The sequence below is a fragment of the Acartia tonsa genome, chromosome 8 (assembly GCF_053477335.1).
Source record: "Acartia tonsa isolate MP-2025a chromosome 8, ASM5347733v1, whole genome shotgun sequence".
Taxonomy (NCBI): Eukaryota; Metazoa; Arthropoda; class Copepoda; order Calanoida; family Acartiidae; genus Acartia; species Acartia tonsa.
In genome coordinates, this window is record NC_137267.1 from 8,462,029 (window position 1) to 8,477,363 (window position 15,335).

The 15,335-nt window shown below is 32.9% G+C and overlaps 1 protein-coding gene across 1 annotated transcript in view; it reads right to left on the bottom strand.

Annotated features, from left to right (window-relative positions):
• Positions 1-15,335, bottom strand: part of LOC145325925 (uncharacterized) — a 158,443-nt gene that overhangs the window by 93,182 nt on the left and 49,926 nt on the right. Inside the window, exons 2-3 of the mRNA XM_080168936.1 lie at positions 3,578-3,630; positions 2,634-2,694 (exon numbers count right to left, since the gene is read on the bottom strand). The gene's annotated coding sequence lies outside the window, so the exon portion shown is untranslated. The remainder of the gene's footprint in view (positions 1-2,633; positions 2,695-3,577; positions 3,631-15,335) is intronic.

The following is a 15,335-nucleotide window of genomic DNA, read 5'->3' on the forward strand; positions in this document are numbered from 1 at the left end:
AACTGGAAAAAAGGCGCCTAAAAATGTTTGACGTAATAATCTAAATATACTATACAACAGTTTTAATTCAAAATTAAATATATCAATGTTGCATGATTCTGTTCAGCAAAAATATAGATACTTTCTTTTAAAGTGCCTTGTAAAGCACCGAAAACCAAGCGCATAAGGGAGGAGACAATGGGAAATTAATTCAATTTATAGAGTGTTCATTGAAAGGCCATGAAATCCAGATTTTTCCAGAAAATTTGAAGAAAATTGTAAAGGGTATGTTAATCAAATTTATAAAACTATAAAAAGTTCTACTAAAAAAGCATTCATTTGAAAATTAGACTGATGTAACCATTCTCTAATTAATTACTAGAAAAATCGTCCCTGGAACTTGTTCACCCCATATTCCTAAATCTTAAAATGCCACTATATGCAAAAACTAAATCTAATGGTTCTTAGATTGTTTATTACACAAATATTACAATAAAGTTTTTATCTATGAAATGATATTTTCTGGAGAAAAAAATGTTAAAACCAGCCATCTCATATCAAATTATTCTGTCTGCTAGAAATTAAGTTTATTGATACTTGTCTGCTATATTTAAAACTAAATCAGCGAGTTAGCGGCAATGTTGCGCTATTACCCAAAGTCAGTCAGAATCTGCTAAATTCTTCCACATTCCCTTTATGCCAGTTCCCAAAGTCTAAAAATTGAATATTCGATCAATTGTCCTCTCCCTTTCTTCCTGCTGAAAACCTCTAACCTTTTGTTTTTGAAATGAATTTAGAATAGAAAAGGAAAAAGGGGGAAATTTTGGTTTGTTTGTCTATTACTTTAGGTCTGCATTTATGTTGTGTTATACTGGATACTTGGTAGCCACACAGGTTTAAGGCACCGCAGGTATAGGTCCTGTTGAATAGAAGATGATTAAAATCCCTCCACAGATTATGACGTCATATGATAGAATAGCCAACGAGAGGCCAGTATACACTGTAATTGACCAAAATGGTATAATTCATGATGGCCCATCATTGGTTATTTTATCGTTTGACGTCATATTCTGTGGAGGAACTTTAATCATCTTCCGTTGAATATAACTTATATGGGAGCTTTGCTACTTAAAAAATCTGCGAAAATTTATCTTATTACTTTAGCTGACTTTACATTGGCCTGTTTATGCTGTAACATGTATGGTGTGAAATTACTTCCCCAAATGTATCACATTAGCAAATAATTAAAGTAAAACAATGGAGGGGAAAGGGGTTAAAATGTTGTATGTCCCGTAAATCCGTTGCTAACTTTTTATTGGGTCCCTGAATATCGGCCAATAGGGTTGCTTATATTAACACAGCCAAGTCGCTACAAAAGACCAGAAAGCAGTTTGCTAGCAGACGAAAAAGGACCCCGTCCCCAATTATTATAAAATAATCAAAACTGGATATTATTGCAACAACGCAAACTACTTCAGGAAAGTTTTTTGCTTGAGAGTAAGGGGCGTCTGCATAGGGGGGGGGGGGGGGGGTAAAATATTTATGGGGAGTAAAATATGATATATTTCCAAAACTTTAAAAAGGAACCTCCCGATTCGTTTGTGGGAGGGGATGTAAACACCCATTATATGCTTCTTCCTCTTTATTTTCCTGTTTTGTATTACCACTTAACCCCCTTCTTATTCATTAGCTATGATGTGTTTATTTTTTACGGCAGTATGCGGCAGTGACTGCACACCAAGACAAATTAACACGCAACAATGATAAAATAATTTATAAGTTTGTACTTTGTCAGACTTTTGCCTGTTTTTCCTTATTAAAAACTAAGAAAAACTAGCAAGTGAAAACTTTTTTTGTACCTATATAGGCATGTATAATTGAGATATAATGACGATTACATGCCTTATTGAGCGTTAAAAAAATGTATTTGAATTGTTAAAAATCATCAAATTACAAAAAAAAATTGTATATCAAAATTTTTGTTTGATGCTAATTTTTCATTCGCTTCATATAGTATAACATTAAATAGCTTAAAACCTTCCCTGGACATATGTAAAATTTCTATACTGCATGTTGATAATAAATTTCTTGTAAAACTTTTATGGTATAGTCCACTTCGTTGCAACACATCTAAAGGGGCATATCGTCGTATTTTCACAGTAGCTTTTCTAGCCTCTGCGGGGGGCTCTACCCCTGCGGAGCCAACCTGCAGGGCAATCACCTAACCTAACCTAAAATAGCCTATCAAAAGCTATTGTGAAAATACGACGAAACGCCCCTTAAGATGGGTTATAACGAAAGGGACTATACCCTATTTCTGAAAAGTAAATTTTTCTTGTTGAAATGTGCGTTATCAATGTGAAATACCGACAAACCTATGGATCCCAACATTTGTAGAGTAGCTTCGCACACAAAAGCATCAAATAGTTATTTCTCGCATCGTATTATAAACAGCTTTCCGCGGATTAAAAATGCTAAAAGGACCGAGCTAACAAACTCGTATCAATTTTATAATTTTTATTTTAATATGCGTGGAAAACTGCCTGTAATACGATGCTAGACATAGTTTTTTCGTATTGATGAGAACCGGTAGGTACTACTAATCCTCCGGATATTAATCGGTTTCGTATGAATACGAGAAGAAGAAACCTTACCGTGTTGGGTGGAATGTTGGTTATTGAACAAAGTTTGACGATAATTATGGGAGAATGTGGTCTGAAAGAAAGATAATTATATCCATACAATTCAACCAAAAAAAACTAGATAACAGTTAGCTATTTGATCTCTTACATTAGAGTAAAACACTAGAGGGAGAAAGGGTTAAATAACTGTATCTCACCATCGCAACCGCCTTGTGCTACCTTTCTATTGGGTTATTGAAAATCAACCAAGGGCGTCGTTTATATCAACAGCCAAGTAGCAGAAAATAATTTAGAAGCAGACGATAGAGGTCCTTGCCGTTAGGGGATTGTGTAGGTAGGGGGTCAGGAAAATAGACTAAAACCACCCCAAGATATTTTTAAATATTCCATGAAAAGTATAATAAATTCGGACCAGCAGTTACCGAGATCTTTATCTTCAGACAAACTTGCCACTTTATACTAGTGGATATGATTAATGTCACAAAATGTTATTATAGATTGTAAAAAACCCGCTAAACAGTTAAGCTTCATATAGGTAGATTGAAGGTTAATAACAATTTTGTGGGAGGGTAACACCACACTCCCAAGAGAAATCGCCCCTGGAAAAAATTCCCCCCTCCCAGGAGCCATATATTTAATTTTAGGGATTCAACGTAATGTAAATTTTAAAAATTTTTATGAATATATTTTTTTCATGGCTTAGAACTAAGGTGGATTCCTAAAACAAATTTGCCCCACTAATCGCTTAGTGGGGCAAAATTGTTTTCGTGAAAAATCCTCCAAAATCACATAAAAAATCTACAAAAATTAAATAAAATCTTATGTTAATAACCCTTCTAGGTTTTGTTTAATTTGTGTAAGCGATTAGTGGGGCAAATTTTTAAAAAAGAATCCACCTTTGATTTCTATACAGCAAAAACTGAGATAAGGCTTTTTGACTGAATTGTATGATATACCCTGGTTACGAGAAGTGCCAATTCTTGTATGAAGTCATCCAATATTCACTACCCTGAAATAAACACATACAATTTTTAGATCCTTTATATGTAACTAGCGGCTTCGCCCCTAGCCTCTAATCAACCTATTTTTTTATATTTTAGATTTAAAAAGAAAAAGTAAAAATTTATTGGGGGGGGTATTTTTTTGTGGTGGGGGGGTTTGTCGACCCCCTTATTTAATTTTAGTTTAAAAATAATTTTTTTTTGGGGGGGTATTTTTCATTTTTTGTGGGGTTGAGGGTATCCCATCCCCCCCAAAAAATAACTTACAACCATCCAAGGACCAGTATGTATATTCCCTGAAGAGTAGAGCCCAATCGGTTCAGTGATTACTTAGATCTTAAGCTTCAGGTAGACAGACAGACAGACATCGTACTACTTTGTAATATAGATATATTCAATCTCAGAGAAGGGACAATGGTCTGTTATTACACCGGTCCCCAAAGTTTTATAATAACGTTTTCTTATTCGTTGGCTCGTCAACATTGGGTTCTTCAGTGAATTTTGATTGGTTGATTTTCTAAGTTTAGTGTTCAAACTCTTAGACCACTTTGATTTTAATCTACAGAAGCTGTGTAATTTTGTGTATTATCATTGGGGATGTAGTACATCAATTTATCGGCCATTGTCTCATCCCATAGTTATTTAGTTTACATATCAAAGTAAAAGAATAGAGGGGGAAGGGGTTAAATAACTGTAGGCGCTGGAGGGAAAAAATGAATTATGTTATATGACAAAATATTTTAGATTTAAAATGATGATAACAAATATATCTTCTGTAGATTAAAATCATTGGGTGAACAGTTTGTTAAACAGAAAATTAAATAGCCTAAAACAATTCAAAGACTCAATTTAGAAGCAAAATATTCTTAACCCATCCAATGGGCTTCGGTTCAGTAGTTCTCCAAATTGGAAGCTACAAACCAAAAAACCTTACTGCTTTATATAACAGAGCTGGATCTTTAAATCATTTTAGTGGTGAGCCAGATCGGGGTGAGCCAACTTTTCACCAATGAGAGCACAGCATTTTATGAAATGACGCGCTGGGATTGGCTGAAATTCGGCTCACCCCGATCTGGCTCACCACTAAAATGATTTAAAGATCCAGCTCAGGATAAAACAGTTATCAGACAGTATAGTAACTAAACAGTTTTTCTCTTCAAATTTATTTAATTTGCACATTGGATACAACCATCCTTGTTAGTTAAAAATAGTGGTTTATGCTTTTTTTTTGTATGCAAGAGTCATAAAAAATAAAAAATGTACTTTGACATTTATCTAATCTGCGCATTTTAAAAGAATTTAATATTTTTTTAAAGCGAAGCTTTTCTATAATTAGGGTCAGTCCGTACGTCAGTCCGTGCGTAACGGATAGCTTTTTTCGTTAATTTAGAATTTTCCTATTGATTTCAAACTTTGCATGATGATTTCTGCAGTAGTTAGGTACTATTTAGAAACCGTAGCAGCTCTATAATCATTACCAGAATGTTCGTACGTTAATTTTAAACATGTAGATTTTGAACTTTTTGAACAATAATTTTTTATGTGATATTATCATCCGATTTATCTGTTTTTTGGATTACTGATTTCTATTACAATAAGGTACAATATTGCAAGCGAAGCATCTCTATAATCAAGTCCTAAAAATGTCAGTATGTCCTTGGCTTAAACAGAGTTCTGTATTTAATAAGTTTTGCAACAAATTTACGTATAATTTTGTCAAAACTTATATATTTTAATTTTTTAGATTCAGTTCTGACACTCTATAAGAGTTAATGTTCGTCTGTCATACCGTTTAAGACCTTCGCTTTTATGGATGTTGTCATCCTTGTTTTAACTGTGGTTCACTAATAACCCTCCTTCACCCCATCGTTGAGGGTAAAGGGGTGATTAGACACCACCAAAATTTTGAATTTTGAATGTTTACCCCCCTCCCCCCCCAAAAAAAAAAAATTCAAAAGCTTGAACGCCATTGGTAGATTAAAGGCTAGCCCTCCTGCACTTCCCTAAATTTATTAGTGTTGTGGAGGGGGGGGGGGAGGGGGTCAACTCTACCCTCAACTTTTGTACACTTTGATACGAACTTTTCTTAGCTGGAATATAAAGAGATGACAGGTAAATTCAGGGTTCGATTTTGTACATTGTTTTCTTGAGTTTTGAAAAAGCTAGGTTTCTACATGTACAAAAATATACTTTAATTCAAAGTAAAACGATGTCTCGGGTTCTCCTTAACTGGGTAGCTTCTCATAGATCCCGGGAAGGTTTATGATATATTTTGGGGGAGGGTACCACCACCCTCCCAAGAGAAATCACAAAAAATCGAACAAAAAACATTTAAAGTGCCATTTAAGGCCTCTGGGCGTATCCGCTAGTATTTTAAAAACCAAAATATCAATTCAACTCTTAGAACCATTATTTTTGTGGTTATTTGTTCGTGTACTTTAAAACTTGTGTACAGTGTACATTTTTGGACTAACGAGCACCTGTAAAAGAACCTGACCAATTAAATTTTACTGTGTGCAATCACATTCGCAAAAAAACTTGTGAATCAAAACAACCATATTCTAAACAACAAATCCTAATAATAAAGTAATAGGATCTCTATGTCTCTGTGTGTCTGTCTGTTTGTACCAAAGGATCTCGATAACTGCTGAACCGATACGGTTTCCTTCACAGTGTAAGTTTTAAAAGGTCCTGGGCAGGTTTATAACTATTTGGCGTACTATATAGGTAAAAATCTATTATGTTTCTCATTTTTGCTGCTGATATTTCGACGGAAATAATAGCTAACTTTTGCAGCCGCAATTATTTAATTGCTAGCTACCACTCTTCACCCCTTTCCTACCCCCTAATTGAAATGCATTTTTAGAAGGCTTGGTTTTTTATGACACAAGGACAGTAATTTTAATCTTTTAAGTGAAGATTTTACATAATAAGGTTATGTACGGATAGCTCTGAAAGTTTTTTTAGGCATATTAGAATTGTCCTAATGTTGCATGTTAGGCCCTGTAACCGCTGGTAATATTATATTCCATATCACTGTTTTTTCGCGTCACGGCCAGATAAAATAAGTTTTAAAGTATCTTTGCAAACAGAATTATTTAAAAGAACGTTTCCTAACTTTTTTTTTTAACTCATTTGTGTTTAAAGTTTTGTCTAAACGGGGTTCAACAAAATAGATTTTATTTAATTAATTATTCCACAGAATAAAAAAATAAGGTGTCAAATTAAAGATCTTACTATTTTTGTTCATAATGGCAATTTAAAACCAGCTTAATTTTAAAAATTACTTCAAAAATAAGAGGTCTACAAAAAAATTCTATGGATCGTTTTACATCTGCTACTTGAAATTGTCATACTTGAAAATTGAGAGTTTTAGTCAAAAAGATTATATTTCAATACAAAGAACAAAAGTACTAAAATCTCTAACAAAAAAACAGGTGCATTTTAAAAAGCGAAGCTACTCTATAAACTGAATATTTTAGTAAATTACTTAAATTATCTTTTTTTATATGTATTGGCACCTAGAGACTTTGTATTCGAAGGGATAGAATAGCCTAAAACCTATATCAGAACCAATGAGAGGCTTCCCTAAAATAGAGGACAGAATAGTACCTAATTATAAAAATCTTCAACAACAGACAAAAAATAACCTTATCAATTTATCGAATAGAATTAAATATAACGGTTTGTTGAACAAATCTAATATACAGACAACTACCTCCCTTCCTTTTCAAAGACCTCTTTCGTCTGTTTCTAAATTATTTTCTGCTACTTGGCTGTGTTAATATAAGCGACACCATTGTTGATTTTCAATTACCCAATAGAAAGGTTGCACAAGGCGGTTGCGAAGGGGAAATACAGTTATTAAACCCTTTCTCCCTCTAGTGTTTTACTCTAATGTTTGTTTAATATAACAGCGCTATTTATGAGCATAATTGTTCTTGTTTAGTCGTGCTCAAAGAATTTTTTACAGAAACAGCTCAATTTGTTAGAATTAAATTATTTTGATGCAAAAACTAGTATTTTTCCAGACAATAGGTCAATAATGGTTTCTTTAGTAGCGGAGCAATCTATCGATCTATCCTATGCTAGTTATTTATAGCATCGTATTATAAACAGATTTCCGCGGATATTGAAATAAAAAATTATAACATTTAAACCAGTTGTCTTAGCCCCAAGGGGTCCGGACCAACTACACTGGTATTAATGTTATGATTTTTATTTTAATATTCGTGGAAAATCGTTTTCTATTCATGATTCTTCAGCATGGTTGAGAATCAGTTTCGAAGCCATATCAAACTTTTTCGCAATGACTTCCGAACGAACGTTCAGAAATACTTTATATAGAGTATCTGCGTTATAAAAAATTACTTTGTAATTTTGCTGTCTGTAAAACGTTGCATTAAAAAATGTCCTTTTAAATAACTAGCATAAACCCATAGTACTTAAAAATGCAAAGTAACGGATTTTTGCAATAAAATTAAATTACGAAAAAAAGAAGTATTTTAAGTACAAAACATACTAGTTTTTTTTACTAAAATATGTTTTACTAGCGACTTCGCCCCTAGCCTCTAGAAAGAAAATGGGGGGGATTTTTTTTTTTTTGGGGGGGGTTATGGGTGTTCCACCCCCTAAGAAAATAGCCTAAAAACACGACAGGACCAGTAGGTGTATTGCCTGAAGAGTAGAATCCAATCGGTTTAGTGGTTACCGAGATCTTAAGGGACAGACAGATGTACGGACGGACAGACAAGTTCAATCATATCCAAGGTTGCATTTATCAATACTTTATAAGGTTTTAATTTATTAATACAATTTTCTGGAGGACGTACAGAACTGCTATCGCTGTAGAGTAGATGCGATACTAATAAATACATTGTAAGGAAATAATTAGTGTATAATAATAGTAATTATTACTTTTTAGTGCTTTGGTTTATATATGTATTTGAAATAGATTTTAAAACATTTTTAAGCTTTAGCTACTCTTTAATTTTTTTTTATCTGAATGGTGGTGTAATTAAACTTATTTTTCGGGGGGGGGGGGGGCCCGGGGGGGTGGATAATGCATTGGAATAGTTATTTCTCGCATCGTATTATAAACAGCTTTCCGCGTATATAGAATATATAATTATAAGATTAAGTTTTTTTAGTCCCAAGGTGCCGAAGGCATGGGCTAAAAAAACTGGTTTTAACCTTATGTTTGTACATTTTTATATTCGTAGAAAACTGGATATAATATGATGCTAGACATAGTTTTTTTTCGTATGGATGAGAACCGGTTCCCATCCACCGGAATAAATACGAGAAAAATGTTGTGAAAAATTAACACCAATCGGCATCTAAGGACTAACAAAACTGAATTTAATCTTATAATATTTCCTTTTTAACATCCACGGAAAGCTGTATATAATACGATGCGATAAATAGCTTACGCCCCCCCCCCTCGTCCCCTAATCAAATAGGTATAATTTACCTTTTACAAATTATATAATTATTATATTCATATGTTTATAATATTTTTAAAAGCGAAGCTTTTCTATAATTAGGGTCGGTCCGTCGGTCCGTCCGTAACGGATAGCTTTTTTCGCTAATTTAGGTATGTTAGAATTGTCCTATTGATTTCAATTTTGCATGGTTATTCCTGTAGTAGTTAAGTACGATTTAGAAAGCGTTAAAACTCTTTAATCATTACCAGAATGTCCGTACGTCCATTTTAAACATGTTGAATTTTTTACTTTTTAAACAACAAATTTTTATGTGATCTAATAATCCGATTGATCTGATTTTTTGTATACTGATTCCTGGGACAAAAAAGTACAATATTATAAGCGAAGCAATTCTATAATTAAGTCCTAAAAATGTAAGTATGTCCATAAACATAATTCTGTATCAAGCAGTTTTTCAACAAGTTTACTTACAATTTAGCTTCGACATTTTTACATTTATATTCTGATTATTCAGTTCTGACACTATACAAGTGTTAGTGTCTGTTTGTCCTACCGTTTCAGTGCTTCGCTTTTATGTTGTCATCCTTGTTAATTGATGTCTAAATACAGAACATTATCAATTATGAACAGATGTAGAACATACAATAAGTGTATATACACATACACACAAGAACAAGGACATGTATTATAGAGAGGAGTTGCCCAACTAGAATAGTTATTTCTCGCATTGCATTTTAAACAGTTTTTTCCGCCGATAGGTAAAATGTACAATAATCAGTTTTTTTTAGTCCCGTGATGCCGAAGGCACGTGATAAATAACTGGTTTCAATCTTATGATTGTACATTTTTATATTCGTAAAAAACTGGATATAATACGATGCTAGACAAAAATTTTCGCATGGATGAGAACCGGTTCTAATCCTCCAGATATTAATCGGTTTCGACGCTATACGTAAAAAAATTATATGTTATATTATAGAAGATAAACAGGGGAGAAAACATCCATAAATAGCGAAGCACTAAACATTCAACATTTACTGCTGGCTAAAAAAGCTTCAAACTTCCACAAAAAATCTAAATTTGAATGTATAATGTATAAATCGTTTATACATTATATCACTTTTTCCTCTGACCAGAGTAGCTGAAAATAGGTTTTGCAATATTTGGGTTATCATCTGTACAACTTTGGAAATTGAAAAAAAATAGGCAATCCATTTTCAGTTGATCCTGAAATTCATCAACAAGTTTTTTTTTAAATCTTTACAAGAAAACATTTCCTTTTCTGATAATATAATCTTTTTTTACTATTACAACAAGTGTTTTTGATTCATAATAACAAAGCTATAATTAGTTTTTTTCCCCTAAACCTAATTAGAAGATTATCAACACGTGATCATTGTCGATCCAATCAATCAATCAACTAAATCCAAGGCACTCATTGGTCGTTACTTGGTTCCAAGAGTGAATGCCGCGTATTATTACTAACCTAAATTAAAATCTGCTTTAATATGCTCTGTACCCCAGGATCTCCGCCCCCATCCCCCCTCAAACAGGTAAAATTATCCCTAATGAGGGGGGAGGGAAGAACCTCCCTATTATCCCCCCATATGCACCCCCAGCTATGTGAACTATAAAAAAGATATGTGAAGGCTATAGAAGGAAATTCTTAATTTACAAATGGTGGAAAAAGATTTCAAAAGTAAAATGAGTGGACAAATACTTGTGATTTTTACATAAAAAGATTAATAAATTTTAAAAAAAGTGACATGTCATTTTATTACCTACAAATGTACATGTGGCAATTTACAAAAACAAGGATGACAACATCAACAAAGGCGAAGCTCTGAAACGGTATGACAGACGAATATTAACTCTTGTAGAGTGTCAGAACTGAATATACAAAATAAGAATATATAAGTTTTGACAAAATTATACGAAAATTTGTTGCAAAATTTCTTAAATAAAGAATTCTGTTTAAGGACATACTGACATTTTTAGAACTTGATTATAGAGATGCTTCGCTCATAATATTGCACTTTATTGTAATTGGAATCTGTAACTCAAAAATCAGCTCAATCGGATGATTTTATCACATAAAAATTGCTGTTAAAAAAGTAAAAAAAATACAACATGTTTAAAATGGACGTAAGGACACTCTTGTTATGATTATAGAGTTGCTACGCTTTCTAAATCGTACCTAACTACAAAAGGAATCACTATGCAAAGTTTGAAATCGATAGGACAATGCTAACATGCCTAAATTAACAAAAAAGCTATTCGTTACGGACAGACTGACGGACTGACCAACCCTAATTATAGAAAATCTTCGCTTTTAAAGAGGCCAACCATATCCAAAAGAAGCGCTGCAATAACAAGCTAACATGGACATCCCTTATTGGTCATTTCGTTCATCCATTTGAAGGGGGAGAGAATGGGGTGAAGGTGGTGGATGGGTAGGATTCTTATTTTAGCCAGCCACAAGTTTTCCTTATTTAGAGTATATGATGGTGTAAGGTTCAAATAATAATAAATCCAATTGATAAATAATAGTTATTTCTCGCATCGTATTATAAACGGCTTTCCGCGGATATAGAATGTACAATTATGAGATTAAAACTAGTTTTTTTAGCCCCGAGGTGACGAAGTCACCGGCTAAAAAAACTAGTTTTATCCATACGACTGTCTTAACAAATAGTTGTTATCAGGATAAGACAATGTTCTTTGTAATGAGGAATACACATTTTTAGTGAATATTATCCTTATACTATCGTTTTTAAGCCTTAAAATCTCACTTTTACGGAATTTTATCGCAACCTACCCCCCCCCCCCCTTTATGTACATTCCTAATTATGATAAACATATCTTGTATCCATTCTGTAAACTAAATTGGTCGGTGGAAAAGTTTGAACACTGCTTATCTGTACAAACTAATAAAAAAAACTAATAAAAATCCCCTAAAGTTTATAAAACTTTTGGGACCAATGGTGGATTCTTAAAAAAACTTTTTGGCTCACTGCCTCACTAAAATTAGTGAGGGTCGCTAAAATTTTTTGTGAGAAATCTGCCAAAATAGTATAAAAATCTTCAAAAATTAAACAAAATCACAAAAGGGTTATTAACATAAGATTTTGTTTAATTTTTGTAGATTTTTCGATTTTGGAGAATTTTCCACAACATTTTTTAGCGAGCCTCATTAATTTAGTGAGGCAGTGAGCAAAAAAGTTTTTTTTTTAAGAATCCACCTCAGTATAATCTACAGTTCATTTCCAATGTCCCCCTCCCTTCCTACGAGTATCAAATTGCTTTGAAAAATTATTTACGAACAAAATAAAAAAATGTTTCTTTGATTAAAACAATGGATTTGAAATTATACATATCAATCATTAGCAGCTATCCTGAAACTAGCGGTAAAATCAAATGGGAAATTGTAGCACATTATCTATATTACTTTCCTTTAATCAATACAGGTGTATTAAATTAATTTCATTTCAATAAATGGATTAATAATGTATAGTATAAATATTTTTTTGCACAGAAAATATCAGAAATTAAGTCATCTCTTACGCAAAAAAGGTTTTTAAGAAAAACAAATCAACATCCATAAAAGCGAAGCTCTGAAATGGTAGGACAAACGGTCATTAACACTTGTAAAGTGTCAGACTCAGAACTGAATAATCAGAATGTCGAAGCAAAATTGTAAGTAAATTTGATGAAAAACTGCTTGATACAGGATACTGTTTATGGACATACTTAATTTTTTAGGATTTGATTATAGAGTTACTTCGCTTATAATCAGATCAATCGGATGATTAGATCATATACAAATTTGTTGTTAAAAAAGTAGAAATCACTTATTTAAAATGGACGTACGGACATTCTGGTAATGATTATAGAGTTCCTAAATAGTACCTAACTACTAAAAGAATCACCATGCAAAGTTTAAAATCGATAGGACAATTCTAACGTGCCTAAATTAACGAAAAATCTATCCGTTACGTACGGAAAGACGTACGGACCGACCCTAATTATAGAAAAGCTTCGCTTTTAAAAAAGGAAAAAAATTTTAACCATGAATTACAATTGTTTGAAGGAATAAAAGATATACGTGGATATAATGACAGGGGAAAATTTGTCGTAAATTTAGCTAATATGGACCTCATTTATTGGTCAGTTCTTTCATCCGGCAGGAGGAAAGGGTAAGGAATGGGTAAATGGGAGGTTATCGTTATTTTAGCCAATTGCGAGTATCACTTTTGAGAGTACATGGAAATCTGGTGCAACATCCAAGTGAAAATATATCGAATATTGTTTGCTTAAAATGAAATATTAATCTTAAGTCTTTATTTTTCACCACAATAATACAAATTTTGGTCAGAATACAGACAGGACTTTGAAAGACTTCTATATCAATTCCTAGCGGCTACGCCCCTAGAGGCCAATATTGGCACTTTAAATGTTGTCTATAATTTTCTAATAATTTGTATGTTGCGTTCAAGTCTGTACGTAAAATTTTTGTGATTTCTCTTAGGGAGGGTGGTGGTACCCTCCCCAAAAATAGTTATAAACCTTCCCGGGACCTATGAGAAGCTACCGTATTAAGGAGAACCCGATCGATTCAGCGGTTAGCGAGATCCTTCGGTACAAACAAAACAGGCAGACAGACAGTCATCCTGTTACTTTTTATTATAGATGTTAAAAATTAGCGCAGTATTCCAAGCTAACATTAATCTAAATGATAAAAGAATAACTTTTTGTATAGTAATTATGACTACTGTTTTCTCTTTTATTTTTGCAATTTATAATTTAACTTTTTACCACCATAAAATGTAAACCTTTTTCCTTTTAGAAATATTGATATTTTGTCGAAATGGAATTAAAATAGCTTTTGTCGACTAAAGTTAATGATTATTTTTATGTTGACAGAATAACGACAGAATTTATGACAGAGTATGACATATAAACGGCACGCTCTTTTGTATATTTAACAAGAAATTGTGTAAAACTATAAAAAAACAAGTATTTAAAAATCCTAACTAGAAAATACCGACATCTGAGTTATTTTCAGTAATCAACTGAAATTGCAAGATAATTTATCTTTCCTAAGGCTAGCTGCATACCAGGGTTCTAAAGGGATAAGACAATGGCCGATAAATTTATGTGTACATCCCCAATGATGATACATATAATTTCCACATCTGTAGATTACAATTTTTGGTTCAAACGTTCAGACACATAACTTAATAAACAAACCAATCAAAATTCACCTAAGTCCCCAAAGTTGTTAAGCTAACTAATAAAAAAATGTCACTATAAAACTTTGGGGACTAGTATTATAAACAGTCCAATGTCCCCTCCCTCCCTAGCTGCATACACCTTATAAAATTCTTTTCTCGCATTCATTCGAATCCGGTGGATAGGAACCGGTTCTCATCCATACGAAAAAACTATGTATAGCATCGTATTATATCCAGCTTTCTACGAATATAAAAATGTGAGACACAGAAAACTGTCCCGAATTTGTATTAATTTTGAGGAACAAGACTCCAGTGACGTCATATTTTTCTTTCCCGAAAAAGGGAAGGGGGGAAGAAAATCTCTTCAAAGGAGATGGGGAAAACCCCCTTTTCTCCCATCTCTTTTTTCTTCCCCCCTTCCCTTTTTTTTCTTTCCCCCTTCCCTTTTTCGGGAAAGAAAAATATGACGTAACTGGAGTCTTGTTCCTCAAAATTAATACAAATTCGGGACAGTTATCTGTGTGTCAAAAATGTACAATCATAAGAATAAAACCAGTTTTTTTAGCTCGTGCCTTCGGCACCTCGGGGCTAAAAAAACGGGTTTTAATCTTATAATTGTACATTCTAAATCCGCGGAAAGCCGTTTATAATACGATGCGAGAAATAACTATTAAACTAAAACTTTTAAATTTCTAAGTATCGCAGCAAAAGTATGTGAAGTAATTTTCCATTATGGATTTGAAGATCTCACCAATACTGAAAAATCATGTATAGCATCGTATTAAAGAATTTTTTTCCACAAATTTTTAAATAAAAATCATAAATAAAGACCAGTTTTATTAACCAAGGCCTTCGGCGCATGATAGATTAATCAATCGTTGGATGTTTTAGATGTTATCAATAACTAGTTGCTTTCCCCTAGCCTTTAGGGGAAGGTGAGTAAAGTAAAGGGTAGTCAGATAAATAGCTTAAAACCAGCTCAAGACAATTATAACGCTTCCCTAAAAAGTACAACCCAATCAGACCACTAAT